This window comes from Pipistrellus kuhlii, unplaced genomic scaffold, assembly GCF_014108245.1.
Source record: "Pipistrellus kuhlii isolate mPipKuh1 unplaced genomic scaffold, mPipKuh1.p scaffold_m20_p_9, whole genome shotgun sequence".
Taxonomy (NCBI): domain Eukaryota; kingdom Metazoa; phylum Chordata; class Mammalia; order Chiroptera; family Vespertilionidae; genus Pipistrellus; species Pipistrellus kuhlii.
The window spans coordinates 17,640,400-17,655,438 of record NW_023425595.1 but is presented as its reverse complement, the minus strand read 5'-3'; the positions used below and the strand labels follow the sequence as shown (position 1 = coordinate 17,655,438).

Genomic DNA, 15,039 nt, shown 5'->3' with positions numbered 1-15,039 from the left:
ATGTCAATACTGTTATCATCATAACTGGCTAGTTTATTCATATTAATTCTAGGAAGAGAGCAAAGGGGAAATCAGACATTATAAGCATGGTCATCTTGGCAGCTTCACCAGAAAGCCACAGCTTCATGCTCCCCATGGGACCACCAATCCATTCCCTGCAGATCGGTGGGGGGAAGGAAAGGAACAGGGGGAAGTGGGTACATGTGCAGTGAAGCTGGAGGTGATGCGGGGAAGGTGCTTGTCTGTCAGTCTAACCCGGGGAGCAATGGATTGGTTAGGAAGCACATGAAATCTTGGAAGGTTATGCAGTGACTGAATTTCTCCAATGGGTGATTTTAGATATAGAGATGGTTAAGTCAACATAAGTTCTTGGATATAGAAAAATTGAGGGAGTTTTCTTATTATTTTTATTTATAACTTAAAAACTATTCTTATAGGTTTCAGAGAGGAGATGGAGAGAGAGATAGAAGCATCAATGATGAGAGTGAATCATTGATCAGCTGCCTCCTGCACACTCCACACAGGATCGGAGAGCGCAACCCAGGCCTGTGCCCTGAGTAGAAATCTGACCTTCTGGTTCATAGGTCAACACTCAACCACTGAGCCACACTGGCTAGGCTTTATTTACAATTTTTAACAACAGGTTCTTTGTACATTCATACTTTTATATAAAGGCAGCACCGTCTATTTTCCTCTTGTTTTCTTGCCCTCCCCTCTCATGAATCTCTTCTATCAGCAGCCCTCCTCTGCTCTGTTAACCCATACTATGTAAAACTTCTGTACCTACTGATAAAATCCTACAGAGGCGCATGTAGACACAAGTACACATTTGCACAGATATAGGTCATTATGCATTATTATAGCTAGTGTTTCATCACACTCTTGAATCTTTCACTTATTCCTCAAAAGTACTTCATGAAAATTATTCCAAGTCACCTGGTATAACTGTAAGTGATATGTAGTTTAATCTTAAAATATATACTAATGGCATGTTGTCAAAGAAAATGAGAGTTGGATAGTAATTAAAAGCAATAAAAGTAGATTATATTCCAAAAAAATATTGCAAGTGGGGAAAAGGAACTCTCAATATAGAACTGGCCTCCATTCTGACCACAGCATGAACAGCTGGGGATTTATGGCAAAGCTGGGGTCAGTGAATGGAAAATTACTAAGAGGAAACATTAAAAAATAAGGGATGATTCTGGAAAATCCATCTTGACAAGATTCTTGCTGATAGCAGGCCAGAGTGGAAAATTCATGGAAGATGAAGAATTTGATATGATGTCAAAGACAACCAGATTTCTAGGTAATCAGAACCTGGAGATTCTGGCAAAATTGTCTTTAAAAGTTTCTTACTATAACTGGGTGATACTGGTCTAACAAAGATAGATGCCAAGCTTGAAGCCTAGTTGAGAAGAGGGCTTATAGGAACCTGATTAATGTTTGGTCAACAGGAGGTTCTTTACCCATATGTAACAAAATTTGTTCAGATCTCTTATTTCCAAACATTTATCTATGGTTAGTCCTCCTTTAAAGTTATGTTCCTAAGGGCAGGAATTTTTTATTTCTGTGAATAGGTTCCCAGGAATAGGATTGGTGGGAGAAGAGTTATATATTTTTAGTTTAAAAAATTTATCCAGCTGAAACCGGTTTGGCTCAGTGGATAGAGCATCAGCCTGCAGACTGAAAGATCCTGGGTTTGATTCCGGTTAAGGGCATGTAGTTTGGCTGTGGGCACATCCCCAGTAAGAGGTGTGCAAGAGGCAGCTGATAGATGATTCTCTCTCATCCATGTTTCTAACTCTCTATCCCTCTCTCTTCCTTTCTGTAAAAAATCAATAAAATATATATAAAAATTATCCAAAGGCTTATAATACTTCAATCTTGGACTATATTTGTAGGAGAGGCTCTTCTGTCCTCCAAAAAGTATCTTTCTAGACATCTTCACATAGGAACACAGAACCAATTCTGCCATACATACACAGTGGACTTTGCAGTATTCTTAGTTTTCATTAGCAGACCTTTTTAAACAATGCTATGCAAATATCCTAGTGGTCACATTGAATGCTGGGTCTGATACAAAGAAAAGAAAAAGAGCACTTTAATATCACAGATGCCTCTTAAAAAAATAATCTATGACCTTTGTGCTAAGATTCAGAGGAACTTTACAGGTCTCTTCAATTTTCTGAAGGCAGGGATTGTAAATGTTTCCCAAGATACAACTCTCTATAGTCACCAATTTAATGCCCTGGCCCAGCCAAGTAAAAAATCACTCATTCAATCTTCCTGCCTATGAAAAAATAAGAATATATACTTTGGAATATTTTTGACAAGTGGAGGGAAGATACCTTAAATCTTTATTCTTCTTGATATGCTTTTGATTTGGAAATCTGACTCTACCTCTTCCTAAATATATCTTTCTTGGTAATCCATAGAGCAGTATATTTTCCATAGAAATTGTTTAAAATTTCTGAGCATGACACTCAAGAGTTTTGACAATTTGAATCTTGTCAACTTCTTTGCATTTAACCCAATAGTCCTGTGAGTGCCCTATAAGCAATTAGTACTATATTACTTATTCATTTGATATTTATACGCACTCAGCACTTTCCCAAATGCATTGTTATTATTTATATTGTTCATTCTGATTAGAATACCTTTTTTCCTTTATTGCATTTAATAATCCTATGCATCATTCGAAGCCCAACAGAAATATATTTTCTTTCATGAAATTTTCCAGTGATCATTTAATGTGAAGTTGATGTTTCTTAATCATATTTTGGCATATGTTATTCTCATTTCCATGTGTATCCTGTTTTACCTATACATTGCAGGCTACCTGATTATGTATAATGTTTACTAATGCTTATTAGGTATAATAATGTCTAATGTTTATATTTTTACAAAGATTCCAATATGTAGGAAAAAACAGGAAATTATTTACTAGGTTTATTTATTACAGAGAGACCACATATTGCAGTATTTAGTCATCAAAGATATATAGGGTAGAAGACTGCCAAAATCATTTACTATCTGTGGCCTTAGAAAAATTACCCTGGATATCTGCTTCTTTGCTTATAAAATAGATATAATGTCACTTATATTTCTAGATAACTAGATAATTATTAGAATTATAAAGACTGCTATATGACTGACATAAACTTTTATATAATACATATCAGATAATTTTGAAGAATAAATAACATGAAACTATAATTATGGTTGCTATAATAAATGATTATTTAGCTATAGGCAGAAATGCTGCAAACAGGTTGAATAGAAGTTTGTATTTTAGACAAAGCAAACCTTCTTGAGATTTCAGAGCACTACTGCAAGGCTTTGAACTTTATGAGGTTTAAATTTGGAGGCATTTGACACACTCTTGCAGAATTGTATTTAAAATAATTAAAATAAAGTTGAAATGTTGAAATACTCTATGATAAGCATCATTGATTTTATTGTGCTTCATTTAGAATAAACATTGAGAAATATTTATTGAAGGACATCAAAGGAACCAAAAGAGTAAAGAAGGTTCCAGAATGAGGAGGACACATCACACAATACAGTGCCCAATCTGAAACAATTTACTAGTAAGCATCAAATTAAATAGCAATTATTAGGAAAAAAGGGAAGCAATACAGAAATACATATATTATAGAATACTCATTATTCTATAAAGGCCGCTAATCACACTTTTAAAAGTACTAACTCTGATATTTAATTATAAAATGAAGAAGTACACCGACTATATGATGCGAAAATTTAGAAAACAAAGGAACTATAAAACTATAGGAGGATGTTTCCTGCAGGAAGTGAGGGAAGGAATTATTTTTTTTTCAATCTAGATTGACAGAGAGAGTCATTAAAAGCACTCCAGAGTAATGTAAGAATTTAAGCCAAAGCTAGAAGTGACAATTTATTCAGCCAACCTACATTTATTAGGCACCTCACAAGGTATTATTAAGTAAAAACAATCTCAACTTAGGAACTACATTTATTCAAAAATATATTGCAAAGGAATGTTTTAACCATTAAAGCATATGTACCTTAGAGTGAAGGCAGAAAGGATTTTTTTTTTTTAATAGAGAAAAGCAGAAAGAAGTGGGTGTGGAGAAACGGGGTGAGTAAGTGCTGTGCTCAAACAAGTAGAGAGGAAATGTTTTCTTTACCACCAGCTGATTCTCATAAGGAAGTGTTACAGCTGGATAGAGATGATGTGATGTCCCATGTTTGAATGCTTGCTTAGTTCCCATGAGGCTACCTGATTAAGTATAATGTATTGCCTGGGGAAAGGAGAAGAGCCTGACAGTAACTTGGTCAGATAAAGTTTGTCCAAATTGGTAAGTGCGAACAAACTGTTCAACTAATCATTTATGAGACAAAGCGGGGAATTTGGAGGGTCTATGTATGACTTTGTTACAGGTAAACAAGGGGGTCATGTGTGAGTTTTATGTAAGGCTTATAAGAAGAATGTTTCTTTGTAGTAAAACATTTCCCAGAACATAAAATTTGGAGGAGGGGTGACTTCTTAATTGTTGATAATATCCAGCAGCACAAGGCTCAGGTAACCATTCAGCATCATCAGAACAAAATGCTCTGCTACGGTATGCCTGGCTGGTGTGGCTCAGTGTTTGAGCATTGACCTGTGATTCCCTGTCAGAGCAAATGCCTGGGTTGTGGGGTCCATTTCCAGTGGAGGGCATGCAGGAGGCAGCTGATCAACGATTCTCATTACTGACGTTTCTATTTCTCTTTCCTTCTTACTTCTTCTCTGAAATCATTAAAATATATATTTAAAAAATGCTCTGCTATAGAAACATGGTAATAGGCAGCAAATATTTCAATTTTGTGATGAAACATATATAAATAATATATTACTATTAATACAATAATAAAGCTTTGAAAAGAGATGGGGAATAGAGAAAACCTTGACAGGAAGATGAGGTCTGAGGAGACTAGTTTGATATATATATAGATTTTATGTTGTGAAATCAAAAGTAGTAAGACTATGTAGAGCACATGTGTCAAACACGAGGCCCGCGGGCCAAATCCGTCCCGCCAGGCCTTGCAATGTGGCCCGCACTGCACTGTCATCACTGCACTCCACTGCGTTTCCATCACAATGACAGTTTATGACTGTTCAGTAAACCATTCGGCCCGCGATTTAGGCTGGATTTTAGATTTTGGCCCCTTCTCTGATTGAGTTCGACACCCCTAATGTAGAGTATGATGGTCTTTGAAGGCTCTTAAGAATTTAATATATGATTACTCAGGAGATTATCTTAATTTCAGTTTCTATTCATAGAAATTAAAATAAAAATATATTTAAATATTTTCAAGAAATTAACCAAACACAAGACATGTAAGAGGGAAATGATGAAACCTGAGCAAAGGAAGCTAAAGGAGAATCAAGATAGTTTCAGTTCAGAGGAAAGACATCCTCGACTTTGGTTTAGCCAAAGGAACTACTGATTCTTTGAACTATAAATGGATCCAAATAAAAGTTTAACTTTAAAAAGTCTAATTAAGAAGCAGCACGTTAACTGACTTGGAGAAGCAAAATTATTTTAAAAAATCAATTAATATAGAGCTATAAATATTCATATCATGAGGACTGGAACTAAGAGTATTCTCTTTATTCTCAGCTATAAGTTTCAAGCTTTTTCCCCGTCAAGAAGTGAAGTGCATTTCTCTGCTTCTTGAATCTGGCCTATATCTGTGACTTATTTTGTGACCAACACAGTTTTTCACTTTCACAATGTCATCTTAATCCTAAGCCTCCAAAATACTCTTTTACTTCTGCGAATTCTCTTAGAACCCTAAGCATCTAGAATATGAATGAACTCAGGCTAGTTTGCTGGATGAAGAGAGACATATAGGCCAATTGTCTTCATTGACAAACTGACAGCACAGAAGACAGAGCCATTTGGTTGACCAGGACTTGCTCACAGAAACAAAAGTAAATCCAGCCAAGAGGAGAACTGCCAAACTGAGCTCAGACCAGATTGCTGACATTCAGAATCATAACCTAAATGAATGGCAATGGAATGGAAAAATTCCTAAAAGTAATGTCTTACTGATATTGACACAGGGACAGTTAGGCTATCTGAATAGTTACCTAACAAAGCATTGGATAAATACCTTCCCACAAAGGAAACGTTAGAACACATGATTTTACATATTAATTCTCTTCATTCAGAGAAGAAAACTTACACACATTCTTTCAAGTAATAGGAAAATAGGGAATACTTTTCAATTTGTCTCATGGGCTAGGCATAACTTAGATGCTAAGCTTTACAAGAATATGAAGAGAAAGGACATTTAGAAATGAATTTCTCCTGTTAGGGATTGAATTATACCCCCACCCCAAATTCTTATGTTGTAGTCCTAACCTTAGGTACCTGAGATGTAACATTATTTGGAGATGGGTGTTTACAGAAATCATCAGGTTAAAATTAAGTTATTCAAGTGGGTTCTAATCCAACAAGACTTGTGTCTTTATAAAAAGGGAGAATTAGACACAGAGGCACACATAGAAGACACTGTGAAGAGACATAGAAGACAGACATCTGCTAACCAAGGAGAGAGACCCTGAGCAGATCATCTCTCCATAGGCCTCTTAAGGAACCAACTCTACCAACAACTTGATTTTGGATTTTTAGCATCTAGAATTGTGAGACAAAAAAAAATTATGTTGTTTGAGCCACCCACTCTGTAGTTACCTTGTTATAGAAACCTCAGGAAAGTAGTATAACAACTAACTCAAAATATAAAAGGGTAAAAGGAATATGTAGATAATTAAATGAAGAAATATAAGTAGGAATAAAGTTATGAAAATATAATCAATATTCCTATGATAGAAATTATATAATATAGAAGGTATCATTTTCCACTCATGCCATTAACAGATATTAAATAAAGAAAGGAACTATTCCCAGCTCAGGGGAATGTGTTGAAAAGAATATAAAAATATATTTCTAACAGAAGTATAGACTAGAATAGCTTATAGGAAGGCAATTTACTAGAACCTATCAAAATTAACATGCTAACTTTGGAGTAAAATATTTCCACTTTTAGGAATATAAATCACAGCAATTTTCAGGAAAATATAATTATGCCCACATATATGGTCTTTATTGCATCATATATATACTAGGTATATGTGTGTGTGTATATACATATGTATATATAAATGTGTGTGTGTATATATACATAAAAAGGGAAAACTAGGCCCAGAGGCACAGTGAATTAAACATTCACTATACCCCTCACAGAATATAGCAATACTCATTAAGTTCTGTGAGGGGTATAGTGAATGTTTAATTGCAATAAATTCCTAATCAACTCAGTATGTTCTCACAATGCAATGGCTAAGGCATTGCAAACTGAAGATTGACTGATAAAGCTGTTCCTTAAGATAAATATGTTCTTGGAAGTTACTATCCTGGTGATTCAACTTCTTCAACTGTAAAATGTGGGGTTAATATTAGTGCTTATCTCATGGAGTTGTTCTGAAGATTAGATAAGTAAATATATATAACACTATCTTGTATGTAATACATTGTCGATGCATATTATCTAACATTGTGATTTATTACGGTCACCAAGTTAATTCTGCCACATTCAGGAGAAATAAACATGAAGTAAAGTTGTATGATTAGAATTAGATGAAAATGAGCCTCACCATTCATTCTTTGACTTTGCTATGAGATTAAAGGAAACCTGGGGCATTAATAACTATCTGGTTACTGGCTGATTACTGTTCATTAGTGAAAATCTCATACCAGAAAGACATATTAAAGTTCTTAGCAATGGGGTATTCCAATTTCCTTCAAACAAGAAGAATGGGAAGAGTGCTGGAGACCTACATTTTAAAAATTAGCAAAAAAGTGGCTCAGTGGATTGAGCATTGCCTCATTCACCAGTTCAATTCCTGGTCAGGGCATATGCCCAGGTTAAATCTCTGCTTGGGGCATGTAGGAGAGAGCCCATATAAGTTTCTCTCTCATTGATGTTTCTGTTTCTCTCTATTTCCCCTCCTTTCTCTCTAAAATCAATAAATTTAAAAAAAAAGTGAAAAAAAGCAAGGAATTGTAATAGAAACCTATTGAAGATGACACAAATTTATCAGTAAGGGCCATTGGTAGACCCAGTTTCTTTATGATTCTTTAGAAAGCATACACACTCACCAGATTTATAAACAAAAGAGATTTTAAAAATGTAATTGCCTATTAAGGGCTCAAAGCTTTACAAAAATTGCTCCATTTAATATATAACAATCTGAGTGAGGTCAGTGTTAGTATTGCATTTTACTTATTAAAAAACCAAAGAGAAGAAAGTTTGCACCATTTTCCTCCAAGTTTTAAATTTAAATTTATCAACCTAACTTTCACTGAAAAATTGTTGGTCCTATGACTTCTCTCATTGAAGGACTTTGTCCAGTAGTTGCCTAAGTCAGAAACATGGCATCCTTAATAACAAAAGCCCTCCCACTCTCTACCCATAACACACACAGACAGAATACTTTTAAATTATATATTATTGATTCTAGTTTGTATGTTTTGCTGAAATCAATTCAAGCTTGCCTGCCTCCACTGTTTCTAATCTAATTTAGGCAGCCTCAATCTTTACCCTGGATTATTGCTAAGGTAACTTCCTTTCTCCAGTTCACTCCACAGTTTTTAACCAGGAGAATATTGCCAAAACATAAATAAATCAGACACTTCAATTACTCCCCCTTGTTTTCAAAACAATGCATGAACTCCTTAAGAATCTTGCATAATTTTGCTTATGCTTTTCACATTCTATTTCAAAGGCAAACCTCCCACTGCCTAATTAGGTCTCCAAACTATCTGACACTTATTAGTATGCTTTATTTTTAATTCTGTAAGCTCATTTTCAATAGTATTTACTCATGCATTCCCCCTCAATATAGTTAATTTCTACTTATCTTTCAAGGAGCACCTTATGTATTTTATATTAATAAGTTTATCCAGGAAGTTGCCCCTGGAATACCAACTCTCCCACATTCTCCAATTAATCATTTTAATCTTCTACAATCAGTTACAGTTTTATGCTGCACTGGCAATCATATGTTTCCTTGTATATATTCCCCTGCTAAACACAAACTCACACACACACACACACCTCAGTCATTAATTTCTTAAATAGAATTTTAGGGTAGTAACTTAATTTCTCTGAACTCATTTTTCTTTTTCAAAATGATATTTACAATATGTGTCTTATCTTCTTGCAAAGATCACAAGAGAAAAATAGAATAAGCATATATATATATATATATATATATATATATATATATATATATATATAACTGAGATAAACAAGTCCTTTTAAATAGTAATTGTTAACAAATCTGTTCAGATTTCACTATATTTATAGACTGATTTTCATAGGCATGTTGTTTTCTCAGTAGCAATAGAGTATCTTAGACATGTATGGAAAAGGTGCCTTTTCTTTTTTTATTAATTTCTTTATTGATTAAGGTATCACATATTTGTTATCAACCCTCCATTCCAATCCCCCACTACCCCCATTCATGCCCCCACCCCCCTATTGTCCTTGACCACTGTTTAGGCTCATATGTGTGCACATAAGTCCTTTGGTTGATCTCTCCCTTTTATCCCCACCCTCCCTTTGAGGTCCAACATTCTGACCCATGGCTCCTTATTTCTGGGTCTGTTCTTGTTCATCAGTCTGTGTTGTTCACCATTTCCCCTAAATGAGTGAGATCATCTCCGACTAGAAATGTTCTTACAAGAATAAAAAATGAGACAAGCAATAATCGTTATGCTGAACGGCATATGAATCAGTCTGTAGTGAGCTTCTTTCTGTGCCACCAGTTCTTTTGAGACCCAATTTCAATGTCAAACAGCTCCTTATGTGTACATATCAGCAATAATATTTCAGTTCTGGATGGTGGCAACTGTGTATCCCTGCAGGTTGCCCAGGACCAAACCAGAGAGGATTGGACCTGCATTACCACCAAAAGGTGCCTTTTCAATGGGCTTCCTTCCCTACAAATCTGGGAGGAAGCAAGACCCCTTTTTCTGTTCTGGCTTCACCCCCTATGTCAGAACCTGTCTGTATATTTGAGATGCATTGGTACAAATCATTCTTGCTGCAAAACTTCAAGGATCTCTGAAAAAAGTGTGCTTGTGTCATGAAAATATCTATTTCCCAAGTGGAACCTGACAAATCATGTTGTGCATATAGAAGATATATAGTATTATTCTGGAACCTCACTTTAACTTAGATAGTCATCAATGCAAAATAAATCCTTTTTTTTTTTTTTTAAGACTGTTTGATTTTTCAAAGTTTCCCCTTTTGATGAAAGAATAAGAACAAAACATCTTGGTAAGTAAGGTTTCAATGACTCTAGATTTTGCTTTACATTCAAGGGTTTGTGGTTATGACTAAGGCGGAAGCACTGGGGGGCTCTCACACCCTTTCTTTCTGTGTTAGACAGGACTATGAAGAGCTACAAAAGCAGCTGAAAGAAGTCTTTAAGGAGCGAAGCACCATCCTTCGTCAGCTGACAAAGACGTCAAGAGAACTTGATGGAATTAAAGTCAACCTTCAGGTGAGATGAAAACTAATTTCCCCAGCAGCAAAGGACGAGTCTGTTGGTTTGTCTCAACAGATTAGCATATAAAGATTCCTTCATTATTTTTAAACCAGTTTTGAATATGTTTCTGGGCTTGACCATGAAGATGATTTTTATTATTATATGAGCTTTGAAATGAAATGTCAATTGAAATGCAGTCTGCGAGTCTGTGGTTTGCAAATTTAGGAATGATAAAATTGTGTGCTTGGCAAAGCCATCAATTTCTCCTTGCTTCTAAGATCAATTTGACCCCTGTGTTTTTTAATATTTTGAAAAGTAATTATGATCAAGAGTTCAATAAATATAGGCATGTTCCCTAGAAAAGAATTTTTAATTTCACAAAGATTAACTCTGAAGATTTTTAAACCGCTTAATAAAGTGGATAAATGTCTTAGGAAGGAGAGTGCCATCTATAAAAATGTATTAACACTCAGAAAATCTCAATTTAAAAAAAGATAAAATCTACATGATAAGAAAAAATTTTGAAATCTATGATATTTTAATATTTACCTTAAACATTATATTTATTGAGCATATATATATATATATATATATATATATATATATATAGCTTTGGCTATTTTATGGAATTTAATTTTCCTAATATATTTATAAGGCAGATACTATTAATATGATTTTCCTGTTGCACTTATGGAGTCATGCTTTGAGAAGATCATTTATTTTTAATGTCACAAGGGAAGGCAGACATTAAATGCAAGTAATCTGGCTCCATAGCCAGTCAGTTACTTATTGCACTGAGCCATGTGTCAGAACCACATGGAATCACCATTGTCCTTAGCTTTCTATTTGCACAAGGATGATGACAATGGCGATGATGATGATGGTGTTAATAACCACCTCAGCTTATGGGACAAGGTCAAGCTCTTGTGTCAGGTACTCCATCCACAATTTTTATTTAATTTTCATATGACAACTATGCTCTATTTATTAGTAGTTTCATTTTTGTAGGTGAGAAAACAGAGTTAGAGAATGATTTATAAGCTATCACAAGCACAGAGAAAGTCAGGTGGCAGAGCTAGTATTTGGACCCATGCCCCAGCTCTTGTTCCAGAAGTTCTTATATCTTGAGAACAAAAAAAGAAAACAAAACAACAAATAAACACCCAGTTTCCAGTAGGGCGCACAGACAGGTCTCAGGATAACAGTGCAAGAATAATAGTGCTGGGAGGGAAATTTCACAGTCTTAGGGAAGCGCTGACTAAGATGAAAAGGGCAGTAAATTGATTTTCATAGGAATCTGATACCAGGGCTGCATTTTAGTTTTGGGTAGAAATTCACTAGTTCTATGAGGCTACAAAGAATAGACAAGACACCTGTACCTCCTCAAGGCATGAAACGCCTGGCACTTTGAGAATATTTCAAGCCTATCATGGAATGCCTAGGGGTGGTCAATGTTGACAATATTGCCAACACACTCAATCTCTGTGATCAGTAGCCTAAATCACAACACAATTACAATCTAGAAAATGGCTTGATAAAAATATATAATTTCCTACTGGAAATATTCTTATAAGAATCAAAAATGAGACAAGCAATAATCGTTATGCTGAAAGGCATATGAATCAGTCTGTAGTGAGCTTCTTTCTGTGCCACCAGTTCTTTTGAGACCCAATTTCAATGTCAAACAGATCCTTATGTGTGGGCTGGCATTATCACAAGTAAAATAAATTATTCATGGTAAAACCCAGTGTTCTTTAGTTTTATGATATGAGGAACTTAACAGGCTACAATATCAGGTCTTAAATAAAATTAAATATCCATACAAAATAAATAAATAAATAAATAAATAAATAAATAAATGTGTCATTTCATGGGTTTACATTTTTAAAGGGTAACAAGACATGTGTAGGCCACAGGATTGGTGACTTTTCCCATATCATAATTTCTTGTCCTATTTTCTTGGTATTTTAATGAGAAGCTACTCTTCCCAAATAAACACAGCTTTTTTTTATTGGCTGTTTTCTAATATACACTGTCATTTTAGGGAAGAAGTTTTTCATGTGAGGTTCAGTCCACCACATGTCTATCAGAATGTTTATCTTTCTATAGGAAGTATCTATTTTTAGCATTAGAATGAAAATGTTGTGAAGGCAGACACCATGACTCTGAACATGTTTTGCATAATTCAGTATATATATTTGTCAAGTAAATACTGAGTAAACAAAGTGTTTGGCATTCTTGCTATTTTCAATTCCCTACCTGTTACAGCTTCTCTTCCTAAAAACAACATTATTCCTCTCAATTTCAACTTCGAATATCAAGAAAATAGATTACCCTGTTACATAATTTACTGAATATAAATAAGACTATCCACTAGCCAGTTTTGCTCAGTGGATAGAGCATCAGCCTGTGGACTGAAGGATCCCAGATTTGATTCCAATCAAGGGCACATGCTCAGATTGCAGGCTCCATACTCAGTAGGGACCAGGCAGGAGGCAGCCAATCAATGATTCCCTGTCATCATTGATGTTTCTATTTCTTTCTTCCTCTCCTCTCTTCTCTGAAATATATATATTATAGCGTTCCATTTCTTCTTTGTATTCTATTACATTATTCATTATTCATAAATAATAAATAGATAAGTCCAAACAGGTGAATGCTTTTTGGCCACTTTGAACTTAAGTTGTATTATTACTTTGCTTGTTCAGGGAGCCCTTTTATACACCCTTTTATTTCTAGAAATTACTAGAGGCCTGGTGCACGAAATTTGTGCAAGAGTAGGCCTTCCTTTACCCAGCTTCCCTCTGGCACCCAAGTCCTGGGCTTCCCTCTGGCTGCTGGCAGGAACCCAGGATCTAGGCTTTCCTGGACCCCTTGGCTTTGTCTGGAAGGTCATCTGGAAGGACATTGGGTCTAATTAATATATCACATTTTTATTATTATAGAACTAGAGTTGGATTAACATGGCTGCAGAGGGCACAGTAAACTTCAAACAAAGACTAGGAGATATATTGTATTTTATATTCACATATTCAGAGACTTAGATATTTGGAGGCCACGTTCCCTCTACTGAACCTCTATAGATTCAGACTCGGTTCATTCCCTTCGCCTACTGTGCAATACTTGCACCATTTGGTGGCATACATTTCTGTGGGCATCCTTAGAAACATGAAGCATCATTTGCACATTTTTGTCCCAGGGCATAAGTGCCGCCATCCCTTGTGCCATGGAGTCAAAAGTAAAGTGAGCCTCTTTACTTTTTTCTTCTTTTTCCTCTTTTTAAAGAGCACCTTCGATTTATCACTTGAATAAAACTCATTTTTCCCCCTTTTCTTGTTAGTCTTTGAAAAATGAAGAGAAATCTGCCAAAACTGATGTTCAGAAGCTTCTGGAAATAGGTCAGAAACAAAGGTAAGATTGTGCTTTCCTTTTAGTTTTTCAATTCCTCTTTTCCATAGTGTTGAACTCTATTCAGAAACTTCACAAAAGTCAGTTCATTGCAAATGTGTTAATTTATCCTCTTACACTTGAATGTATGAAAGTCTTGTTCAAATGCAGATTCTTATGCATAAATCTAGGGTGGCATTTGAGAGTCTATAGTTCTAACACATCCCCTGTGATGGCGATACAATGCTGCTTGTACATGATAACTCCAGTGTTTAAGGATCAGCAGTATTCTCCTGGATTGCCTTAGACGATGGAGCCTGATAAGTCTGCCATTGATAGACAGATCCAATAACACTGACATGGGTGGGTCAATTTTATTTATTTCAGAGATGAAAGGAGAGGGAGAAAGAGATAAATACATCAATGATGAGAGAGAATTATCAATAGGCTGCCTTCTGCATGTCCCCCACCATCGTACCCACAACCATGGAATGTGCCCTGGCCAGGAATCAAACCATGACCTCCTGATGCATAGGTCCACCTTCCCCCACTGAGCCACATTGGCCAGGTGGTGGGTCAATATTTAATCAAATCCAAACTCAATCCTGATGAAAATGGTGGGGGTGGTGAGGAATGGAGTAATCTTATTAGCAACATCAGAGGCCTAGGCATGAAATTCATGCGTGGGCACAGTCCCTAGGCCAGGCCTGCAATCAGGGCCATCTTCCCTGGCTGCCCACAGCCCGCCCCACCCCAGGCTACTACCCACCAGATTTTCCATCAGATGATTGGAGCCTGATCACTGGGGGAAGCAACAGAGAGGTCAACCATTCCTGCCTGCTTGCCAGCCTTGCCCCTCTGCGGGTTGCCCTCTGTGCCTTGGCCTGGCCCTACCTGCATCCCCTGCCACCCATCCCCAGTTCCCCATTCAACACCAGGCAATCGGAACCTGCTGACCAGGGAAAGGGACTCAGAGGTGGTCAGTGTGCCTCATAGTGACTGGTCGAGCTGTCGTTCTGGTTGTTCTGCTGTTAGGGTCAATTTGCATATTACCCTTTTATTATATA

General features: G+C 36.0%; 1 protein-coding gene across 1 annotated transcript in view; it reads left to right on the top strand.

The window, feature by feature from the left end:
• Positions 1-15,039, top strand: part of LUZP2 (leucine zipper protein 2) — a 278,267-nt gene that overhangs the window by 130,698 nt on the left and 132,530 nt on the right. The window contains 2 exon segments of the mRNA XM_045577714.1: positions 10,487-10,600; positions 13,926-13,996. The gene's annotated coding sequence lies outside the window, so the exon portion shown is untranslated.